This window comes from Lampetra planeri, chromosome 31 (genome assembly GCF_965212315.1).
Source record: "Lampetra planeri chromosome 31, kcLamPlan1.2.h2, whole genome shotgun sequence".
NCBI lineage: Eukaryota > Metazoa > Chordata > Hyperoartia > Petromyzontiformes > Petromyzontidae > Lampetra > Lampetra planeri.
This window is the reverse complement of record NC_136137.1, coordinates 3070727-3082370: the sequence shown is the minus strand read 5'-3', so window position 1 is coordinate 3082370 and position 11644 is coordinate 3070727.

Below are 11644 nucleotides of genomic sequence, written 5' to 3'. Positions count from 1 at the left end.
GGCACGAGAGGCAGGGCATGCGGGATGATACGTAGCACAGTAAACCCCCCACCCCACTCTGTTCCACCATCCCCCTCCTCCTCCCTCCCCTTCTTTTACACCAATGCCTTCCTGGCTTGAACCCCTCTTCTCTCGTTCCCTCCCTCCCCTCTCTCTGTGTGTGTCGCAAACCCTCACTCTTTGCTGCCCTCTAGCAACGGCTGGCCTCTGGTAACCCAGACAATCACACAGGTGTGTTCGTCTCATGCTGCGCGCTTGCTATCTGTCGATTGTGGCTTGTTGTGACTTTGTTTGTGATGGGGTTTTTCTTCTTAAAAGGCAAAGGAATGTTTGGACATTTCCATTTATTTTGTAGCTTTCGTCATTAAGTTCAGCAAGGCATCAAACTGAAATTATGGATTCTAGATTTGAAGCTTTCGTGACTACAAGGATTCATACTCTTAGTTCTTTCGGTAAAGTCACGTAATTTTAATTTCATTTTTTACCTACGTGACTTTACCGAAATAACTAAGAGTATGAAATTATGGAACTGTCCAAACAAATCTGATGCATGACTCTCCTGAAAAAAACAACGAATATATATTCATCCAGTGGTGGTGCGGATCTTTAGGGGACCCTAAGCAGATACTGTACAATTTCGGGGAGTGGGGAGGGTCCTTCTCCTTCAGATTTCTAACCTCGTCGTGAGATGACAGAAAAGATAGAGGAGACAAAGAGACAGAGATGTCGTGGGACGAGATAAATGTCGACAAGAGATCGAGACGGTCGTGAGTTGAGAATTGAAATACAAATGCCACAGATGTGATGAAATGATACAAGATATAAACATGGAGTTAGATGAGAAAAACTAGATACTTCGCCCAGATATTTATACAAATAAATAAATAAACGCAGGGCCTCTTGAGCTGTCTGGGGCACTAAACTGTTGCTTTGTTTGCTGATGCCGAGTGGCACCACCCAATGTTCCTTATCCGTGAGTTTTGTTCAAGATTCGGATCTTTGCGACTCATTTAAAGGGCCTTTCCATTAACCAGCCATTGCGGACTTTGATCTTTTCACCGCAGCTGTAAATCCCTCACGTGCAAATGATTTCCCAAGCACCCCCCCCCCCCCCGGTGCAATTAGGAATAAAGTTCAGGGTTGCGGAACGCCACCATTTCCCACAGCTCTATCCGAGTGAAAGCCTCGACATTGCCCGAACATATTCATAAAAGCCTTATCTTACAGTCGACGTGTGCGAGCGACGCTACAACTGAAGAAGAGGGATGGCAAGGTTTAAAGTGAACACGCTGCGCGTGGCGTATGACCAAATCACCCAGAATACGGTCGGTCTCGTCACACATCTCATAGTGTAAATGCTTACCCCGAGCTCTAAATACTCTGATATTGCACTGTGTTTGAGTTGTACGCCTTCTGGTGTCATCTGGTCCAACACCAATGGAGACTAGGCTCTAAAGAAAGCCGTCTCGGGTGTGGACCAATCAACTTCAAGGACAGTGCATATTATTATCATTATCAGAGTTGCTTCTTTTTGTTTGCATTTTTGACTACTTGTGTTGTGGTTATTGCAAACATGATGCCTGGTATAAAGGTGTCAGTTTTGTACCAGTTTAAAAGGGTAAAAACCTACTACTATAGCTAAGCAGCTGTTATAGGCTGTCGGGGCTATGTCGTGGGTGGCAGATGGGAGGGCCGCAAAAGCCGTTGTTGTATTGTACTTCTGTGCTCCCGCATTTGCGCTCCCGACCTTCACCCAGCTGCACATGATGATATATGATTAAATAATCACCGTGTAGTGAGGCCCTAATAGACAGTGTACACGTAAATTGGCCGTCTCTATTGAAATTTAAACGGACTCAAAATAAATAAGCTAGTACTGTAGACAGCTGAACAAAGTGTGGCTTAATTCATGGCCATAATTAGTCAATATCTATGAAGACCTTCCCATGCCATCGCAATCGCTCACGATCCATCTCACGCCTGCGTACAAAGTTGATCCCGTCGCTCCATCTCTCCACGGTGGTCAGACTCGATGGTGCGTTCCTCCCTTTGGCTTAATTGGCGTTATTTAGATCGGAGACAAAACAAAGACGCCAATTTGCTCTGAAAACACGCGGTGTGCTAAATAATTATGGCATTTTCAAACAATAGCTGCACGGGCACTTTAAAGGCGCAGCACTTACACAAGTTGTTGCGTTTGTTTGACAAGACACTGGCCCACGGGTTTAGATGAGAGGGAGGGGAAAAAACCGACCAACAACGCATCTCTTTCTTCCATTCTCCCCTGCCACAAATCTCAAAATTGTTTGAAGTGTTGGGTGGGAGGGGGGCGCTCTGTTCAGTGTTCCTTTAGAGACATGTAAAATAAAAACCCCACAAGCTGAGTTTACAAGTTCTCTCGGAGGGCGGGACCTCGTGGGAAACAAAGCGTGAGGGCGAGGGGAGAGACTGATCCAACGTGATTGGCCATTTACCCTGAGCGTTGACATCATCTCCGGCCAATCGGATTGGTGGTGTGGTCCACCCGGCCAGCCAGGGTAGCATGAAGGGGGGCGACCCTGCTTCCCCAACTCCGCAGTGCGCGGCACCTCGGTTCAACCACGGGTCTGTGGATTGGCGTTATCCATGAGTGTCGGGCAGGGCTATTCCGGAGTGTGTGGAGGCCCGGGGCAGATTGTCACGTGGGGCGCCCCTTAATCCCTTAATCCACCATCCACAGGGCCACGGTTGGGCCCTCTTTTGTGTTGAGGCCCAGGGACAATTGGACGGCCCAGGTGTCAGGCACCCATTCACCAAGACGGTTTCACCGGATCTTTAATAATAACAGATTACGTCCCTTTGTCAATCCACTGCTGGATATAGACCGCCCCCCGTGTACTATTAATCATCGCGGTTGTTTGAAAACGATTCTTCATTACCACACTGGCCACTGGCCACACTGGGCAGTGTGGTAATGATTTGGTGATCGATTTTAGCCGCGTCTGCGAATCGAACTCACGGGCCCCGGGTTCATGGTCCAGTGCGCCAAACGCCGTCTATACCACCGCTTTACACCCGTAAATTATATGAACAGCACTTTTTTCTCTAAAATGTTTTTTGTCATTCCCCCCCCCCTCCGAGAGTTGCCCCGATTGCACTGTAGGCACCATCTCGTGAGATGACGTATCCATGCGGGTCTCTCGGTGAGCAATGCGACCCTTTATGTTAAAACATGGCCCACGGAAATAGATGCCAAAGAGCTACCTCTGAGATCCCTTCAAGCGACCTATGCTCGACACAGTAGCGGGCAGCACTTTCCCACTCACTCTGCGTACGAAAGTAAGAATCATCGTGTGATGGTCAAATTGATACTGAATTAATCGCTCAAGAGTTGAACATTTACCAAATTGAGTAAATTACATTTTATTATTCCAGTACCGTACTCAAAAGTATTATTTAATAAACTTACGGCAACATTTATGCGGCAGAATGTACACTTATTGATGCATAAAACGAATTCATACTCTTTGGGTCTTTCGGTAAAGTCACGTAGATAGAAAAAATAAATAGATCGCGACGTTTCGATCGCAACACAGGCAATCATCTCTCACCTGAAGACGATTTCCTGTGTTGCGATCGAAACGCCGTGATCTATTATTGTTCTATCTACGTGACTTTACCAAAAGACCCAAAGAGTATGACTCTTTACTGTTGTATCTTTAAGTAACGATAGTGGCAAGGGCGTGCACAGAAGTGAGGCAAACTCAATAAAACTTTTCTGGAGAAAAAAAAAACGCTTGCCACAGTGGGTGACTCCCATCACCCACAAAGGGGATTTTAGATGCAGCACAGAAGATACCATTCGAGAATGAGGCCGCGTGTTCCCCTTCTTCCTTTGAAATCAGTCATCTGGCTCCCAGGCTGCTGAGCCTAAATTATCAAAATGTTTGGTTTCCTGTAAGTGCCACTGCGATGTGTTTGTATTTGGTGGCCGGGCGATTCACAATCTAATGCCACGGTCAGAGCACTGAGCCAACGCCGCTGAGAGCCTGGGTTTGAATCTGGGCAAGCATCTGCTGTGATTAAACTATGTTCTATATGATGGTCTCAGCCCTGTCACTAATGACTGCACACACACAAAACACATCGTGTTAAATTGGGCGCTTTGTTTGTTAGTTTGGCAAGATTTCAGCTCTGAGCTTAAACGTTTGGGTTTGATTAACATGCAACTAATGCCCTTTGCAGGAATATGTGTATGCTCCGAGTGTGGATAATAGAAGGCTGTTGCAGTGACTTCAGGTAGTTCTACGATATCTTCTGGAGCACTTCTCTGACACAAGGTGATGATGGTTTGCCATCTGGGAGGTGTGCCGAATAGAAATGTATTCATCTCACGACGTAACTGGCGTAGCACAATTGTAATTTAATTGAAGGAAAAGAAGAATTAAAATGTTCCAGGGACACAGAGACACAGACGAACGAAGTCATGGAGACACGGAGGCACGGAGACACATGAGGAATGGGACAGGGATACAGGGACACTGGAACACGGGGCTGTGTAAGTGTTGTACTAAACCATTTTTGCACAAAACCAGATCATTGTGTAGCCAGCGAGAAGAACACCTGGGAGAGGCCACACTGTTTATGACGACGGGTGTAGACTGTGACACATCTGGAGGGGTAGGAGGTGGAAGAGGAGGAAGATTGTCTTCTTAGCAGACTGGGTGGAGGCCTGATAGGACTAAACGCCTTAAGATGATGAGGCCGTGTGGTCTCGCCATGCACGCACATGCTAATAGCAGTAGAATGAACGCAGACGAGGATAACATCGTTCTGTCTCTACATATAAACACGCCTTCATATTCTACCAATAAATTTCGATTTAAAGCTTTCGTGACTGCAGGGATTAATCTTCTTGGTTCTTTCGGTAAGGTCACGTAGAAGGGACGTTTCGGCCACAACGCAAGCAGGACGACTGCTTGCGTTGTGGCCGAAACGTCGTGAGAATAATTGTATTATGTTTTATTTTTATTATTTTATTATTTCCCTTCTAAGTGACTTTACCGAAAGAACCAAGAAGATTCTACCAATAGTAGCCAGCAGCATTTAGCACGGTTGGCTACGTATAATGCGAAACAAGTTCAACATACACACAAGTGTCGTGTGGAACTCACTCGGAGACCAAGGTAACACCTGCTCATTCGTTATTTATTAATCTCCAGACACACCAGTTGTCAGCGCACACTGCACTTCACACATAACGCCACACGTGGTACACCTTAGGGGCCGTCCATAAATGACGCTACGCACCTGGGGGGGGGGGGTCAGACATTTGTGACGATGTGTGACGAGGTGGGGGGGGTGAAAAATGTGACGTCACATCAAAATGCGCAACTTTAAATAAATATAGACAACGCGTTCTACTTAATTAAATAGACTTTTTAATGTTTCCTCCTACAACATCAGAGTGCAGCGCCACATTAAATATGCACTACAACGACAATAGTTTAAAGCGATTTGAAGCATGTTTTTTGGGAGGGGGGGGGCAGAGCTTTGTGACTTCATATTTGAGGGGGGGGGTCTGACTTTTTGCGACGCCGTGTGACGAGGGGGGGGGGGGCAAAAATCGTCCAAAATCGCGTGACGTCATTTATGGACGGCCCCTTAATCCCTACTAGCGCCCCTACGCTCTCCTACACCGCCCACACCTACTCAGGACAAAAGAGGAACCCCGTGCGTTCCTGCACGCCGGCTTTTATTCCCCCAGCGAGACGTCCGCCCACCTTCCAGGACCTGCCCGACAACCAACCCGCAGCTCACACACACACACGTGCCGCTCCTCAGCTCCACGTGCGTCACTCAATTACCACACGTGCCTCTCATCAGCTGCGCGTGCATTACGACACTGCACAAGTAAACAAACCCTGCCCAAATGTTGACCTTCTGGGTCTCATCAGCAGTCAGGCTTGTTAAACCCCACACGTGGTTGACAAGGGCACTCCATCTAAATGATGGGGCCCTATTCAAAACAATTATTCTGTGGCTTAGCTTGGCCAAGTATGCACGCGCTAGATGTAGGAGAATCCGAGTCGGTGCTTCATTTCAGCCGGAACAGTCTGGAACACTGACAACACCAGTGAGTCCCACGTATGTAGGTTTATATAAACCTGTGCATATGATCATCGGGATATAGGGTACAATAATATGGCGTACCTTGTACTGTAGTGCAGTGCGTCGCAACCGGTGCGCCACCGCGGTGAATTCCCACGTGTGCTGTGGTATTTTCGAGGATTGTAGTAAATCATCTCATTGTTGGAAAGCAAAGGACAGACAAGATCTCCTCCGTGCCGTTCAGTGGCCGATCCAGAACCCACCTGCCTCCTCCTACCCTCTGCCCTCTGCATTGATCGGGACGTAGTATGGCAGCAGACAGCCCTCTCAACTGGTCGCGTATGCACAGTTTGGGAAAATAGTGTGCCGGGAAGATTGAGATCAAGCTCGAAAGTATGTCGTCGAATGAAAACAGATTGAGAAGCACTGGTCTGATGGTAGTGCCTTACGTCAATGATCTCGACTGCAAGCCGAACAGAGTCGCCGAATAATATCGAGTAACAAATTAAGCCTGGAGGTTTACTCGCTCGGCCCAGGGTGCACCTAAGGCCAGAATAGAGACAATTGAATGAAAGGGAGCACAGTGTAACGGGTCTGATTTCACCGCAATAGGAAGAGAACAGCACGCCGAGGAGGTCAGCCGGCCGTGGAATCATTTATTTATTCCTCTTAAGAGGCCAAATGTACAATGAGGACAGCACATCGCTAAGCACAAGCTTTAGGGTAAACCAATTGTTGATTTATCAGCTTTTCAAGTCAAACCTATTGCCGTTCAAGCCTGTTTGAGATGGGACGAACGTGGCATCAAGTGGGACCCACTGCATATCAAGTGCTTTACGTGCGCCGTGTGTTAACTTAATATGTAGGCTTCCGACTTGCTGGATATTCCTCCGACTTTTTTGCATCTTGACCTGCCAATGCTGGACACGGTGCGAAGCGAAACGTTGCGTAATTGCTGCTAACTTTGGTTGTGAGACGCGTTCTTCATCTCGCCGTTGAGTGAGCCGACGCACACGAAACACATTGGCAGCAGGACATTAAATAAAGTCGCCTGCCTATGTCATCGCGGCTTCACCGCCGATTTTCCACCCACCAAACCTCGCCTCACTACTCCAGCCGTGCAGCTCGTGGCAGAACCCCACGGTGCAGCGTCAATCAAAATCTGCTTCGGACACGAAAGATCTCGAACTGTTAGAGCCTCACGTCATTACACTACACGACTATACACTAGATGATACAACTACTATACACTGCACTACTATAGACTGCACTACTATACACTACACTACTATGAGGAAATTGTGGGTTATTTTGTTTTTATGTGAATTTACAAGTGGAGAGGATAAAGCAACAAAAAGTCCCCCCTAGGTCTATTTGATAACTCAGATGTTTGTGCTGAAGCAGTACTCTGAGGTGTAACCGTAAAAACACACACACACATAACCCACCGTCAAAATGAGCCACTCGTACATAAGCAGTCAATTATGTGGAATCACAGTACTGTACAAGGTGGCCCAGATGTTCCGTGACCCCCCCCCCCCAATTAATTGACCCCTAACACGTTTGTTCCTTTGCGTAAACCACGTGTTGCCAATGATCCCAAGTTAGACGTATCCTCGCTGTCACGCAGAGACATTCACAGGGCAATGGGGATGGATTTCCTTAATACCGCACGCAGTGTGTTGGGGCTTGAGGTTGAGGCATCATCGGCTTTGGGATAAATTTGCAATCAGATTAGAAGCTTATGAGAGAGCAGGCTTAACCACCCCAACGCCCCCAAGACCTCCCCACACTTAGTTATATAATTTCCAAATCCCTGTATGCGCACGTAACTCTTCTCTTCTCGTCCTCCACCACCACCACCACCGTCATCATCTGTCCCTTTCATCAGCTCGCGAGCTTCGAAGGGAGCGGACACATTTCAACAATGTTTGTGTCTTCCTCTCAGGGAAATCGTCGCCCCCCCCCCCCCAACCTCTGCCACACACCCCCAAGAGACCATCAAATTGCCAATTGGTTGATATTTCGCAGAGAATATTAACCGAGGGATGTTTGTTGTTGTTGTTGCTGCTGCTGCTGCTGTTAATGTAGGGTCCTCTTTTAATGAGGTAGAAGTTTTGAGACCGTCCCATTGGGAGGTTTCTCGTTGTGTGTCGTCTTGTTCAGCTTCGCCTCGGCGTGTTAGTTGGCGATGGGACGTCGGCGTGCCATTCAGTTGCCATACTCAACGAGAACAAGAAGACGCCAATATCACTGCAACGTTCAATCTCATTCCCTGTTCTTGTCGATCGTTTACCACTGCATCTAGCCACATGCTTTTTTCTATTGCCCTGCTACCAATATCCTTCCACTTTTGTGCGCGCAAATGGTATAAAATCGGGACGCATTCTCTTAACCACTGTAGTTCTACTATGCATTATTATACATATACTGTACCTATACAAAACCGCCGTGGTGTAATGGCTAGCGAACTGGCACAGGCTTCGCCCTGGCTCAAGTGATCCGGCTCAAAGTCAGCGTGCTTCACTTGAGCCGGCTCTGAGTGTGGTTCCAGGCACGCTCACGGGTTTTTCTCTCATCATCATCATCACGGTGGCTATGAGATGTTAACTACCTCGCCTGGTATGCATGGGTCATGGGTTCAATCCCGACCCTGAGGCCTGCTGGATATTATTGGAGTCTGCATGTATCTCTCATCATCATCATCACGGTGGCTATGAGATGTTAACTACCTCGCCTGGTATGCAGGAGGGCATGGGTTCAATACCGACCCTGGCGCCTGCTGTATATTTTGAGTCTGCATGTATCTCTCATCATCATCATCACGGTGGCTATGAGATGTTAACTACTTCGCCTGGTATGCAGGAGGTCAAAGGTTCAATCCTGACCCTGGCGCCTGCTGCTGTATATTTGGTGTTTGCGGCGTCTCTCTCTCTCTCTCCCCGTGGTCGCGTGGATTTTTCTCCGGGTCCTCCGGCTTTTCCCTCCACATTTAGAATCAACGTGCATTTAGAATATTTGGCTGCGATAAATGTGCACATCATAAGCCACTTCGTTGAGCTGTCATGTGTGGCCAGATGGCTTCTAAGAATGGGCGATATAGCTCAGTGGGCCTTGGTAAAAATTACAAAAATAATTTACGGTCCTAGAAGTTTCCCATTTGATCTCCCATCGCGGCATGTGAAACAATGGGCGAGTTTGTTATCGAGTTCATCACATCGCGAGGTAGAGGTTATTCACGACATGCCGAACATCAACAATAGACGTGTATCTGCTGACAAGGCTTGAAAATCAAGTTTTCATATGTTACGCACTTATTCCTCATTCGTACAATAAAATGCAAAACACAGTGCACTGCTTAGCCACGTGATACAAGCTGCTTCCCCTATCAATGCTGGACACGATTTTATTTTGGGACATCGCCGATTGCAAAGCAGTGAGGCAGAGAGCGGGAACGACATTTAGGATAATCCTACACCGTAGAGTACATCGTCTAAACGCAGCCTTCGGCAACGTGGTGTCCTGACAAGGCTCGTGGATTAGGAGACAATTGATAATGAAAGGAAGCTTGTCTGAGGGTGGACACTTAAGAGAGATAAGATATCCAGAGTGGTAAATTGCACGCACTGCCAGTTGAGCTGAGCTCACGCGGTTTTAAACGTTGCATCATTTAGCCTGCAGCTTTGTCCTCCCGCTGGCTTTCTGATGCAAATTCCGGCCCCTTTTAGGCACGAAAACACGCTCTTTATAATCGATTTTATAAAGACACGCTTGAGATATATACACATAACATTTGCAGTGAATGCGGCAAATTCGCACAATATACAACATTTAAAACAACCCCAGAAACATATAATGTCCATCGGTTGTGGCGTACTGCCTAGTTGGTAAAAGCTAGTTACACACTTGCATCATGTCATGTCACACTGCTTTATATATACACGATAATCGGCCTTGGTTTATCCACTGCTGGATGCCTCAAGCTCTCATGGCCACACGATTCAGCGATCCATCCAGCCACTGCACGAGCTGAATAGCTTCCCTCAATGTCCACATGGTGGACGGATTCTCAGGTGGCTCTGAACTTTGGCTGCGAATCTTTGATCTCGACCACTGCCATCGTCCCTGTGCTGCTTCTCGCTTGCATATGTCCTCTGAGCGGGAAAGTCTAAATGGCAACATTTCAAGAAGTACATTAATGCCTGCTTTTCGATACGATCAAAAACATAGGTACTGACAAAGCACATGGAACAATAACATAACACGTGTGCAGAGAAGCACAGTGAAGTACACGTTAAATTATTCTACACTTTTTAAACCCGAGGTCTCCCTTGAATAACGCTCGTGTTTAAAAATGAGCTTCGGTATGCGTTCCTTTGTCAATCCGCTGCCAGATGAAGGCCTCCCCATGCCACGTCAGTGACGCGAGTTGTTTGACCATACTTCACCATACACATCAGTGGGGATGGTGACGAGGAGGGGTTTTCAGGATCGGTTGAGAAATTAGTTGCCGCTCACGTTGGTTATGGAATCAAACGCAGATTTTCCGGCTCGCACCACGCTGCGTTAACCAGTGACACCCGCTCACCCCCAATTAATCTTTTTTTACCTGGTCATGAAGGTCACGTCATTTCCACGAAAGAACAAGATAATCTTATCAGTGGTTCTCTAAAGAAGGGCCCATGAGCTGAAACATTATTTTGTTATGTACACTTTTATCAGTAATATCAGCTTTGGCACGTTCAAATAATTAAATTAGTCAGTACATTATTGTAAATTTAACTTGGAGGTCAATGTTACCAATGTTATAGAAAAGCCCAAAATAAGTGGCATTGCTTCATCATCGAGGGGGTGTATGTTGTACTTGTTTCGCACCGTACGTAGCCAAGTGTGCTAATCGGAGGTGCGGGGGAAGGACAACAAACTAAACACAAAAAGCAGTTCTAAACAATGAGTTTTCAATCTAGATGATTTAAATGTGCATAGCTCCAGTGGCTTCCTAATATCGGAACAGCGTTCCAGATGGCTGCAGGAGCGCATCTGAAAGCGTGCAATGCAGTGGCCGTCTTGCTTCAATGGTTAGGGCGAGGTTCGGCATCGGTTCAGATAGACAACAAGATGACGATACATACTGGGTAACGAGCAGAACGGAGATACCCATAATACAATCCACATTCTCTCTAAACATCAGCTCCACACTGCACACGTTCTCAACATTCATTTCCACTTTTGTATTTGAAGCAACGGGGGGCATTTTATAGCTTCCTGCTCCTTCCCGAGTAACGATCCCGAGTGTGTTTGATTGAGCGCAGCAAGTGTCAGATTAGCAGGTGCCACACACGGAGGGTGTGTGCCGACACCATCTGGAGCTGACACCGTCCGTCTTTGTTGAACGCTTCGAATTTGTCCACCTGTCGCCCAGACATGTGCTCTGCTGAAACACGATCTTTTTGCCCATGCAGTCCCATCATTCTGATCACAAACAGGTTAGTCCCAATTTGACCTCAACATGAAACGTGCTAAGTTTTGCGACACAAGCACAAAATATGTGTAT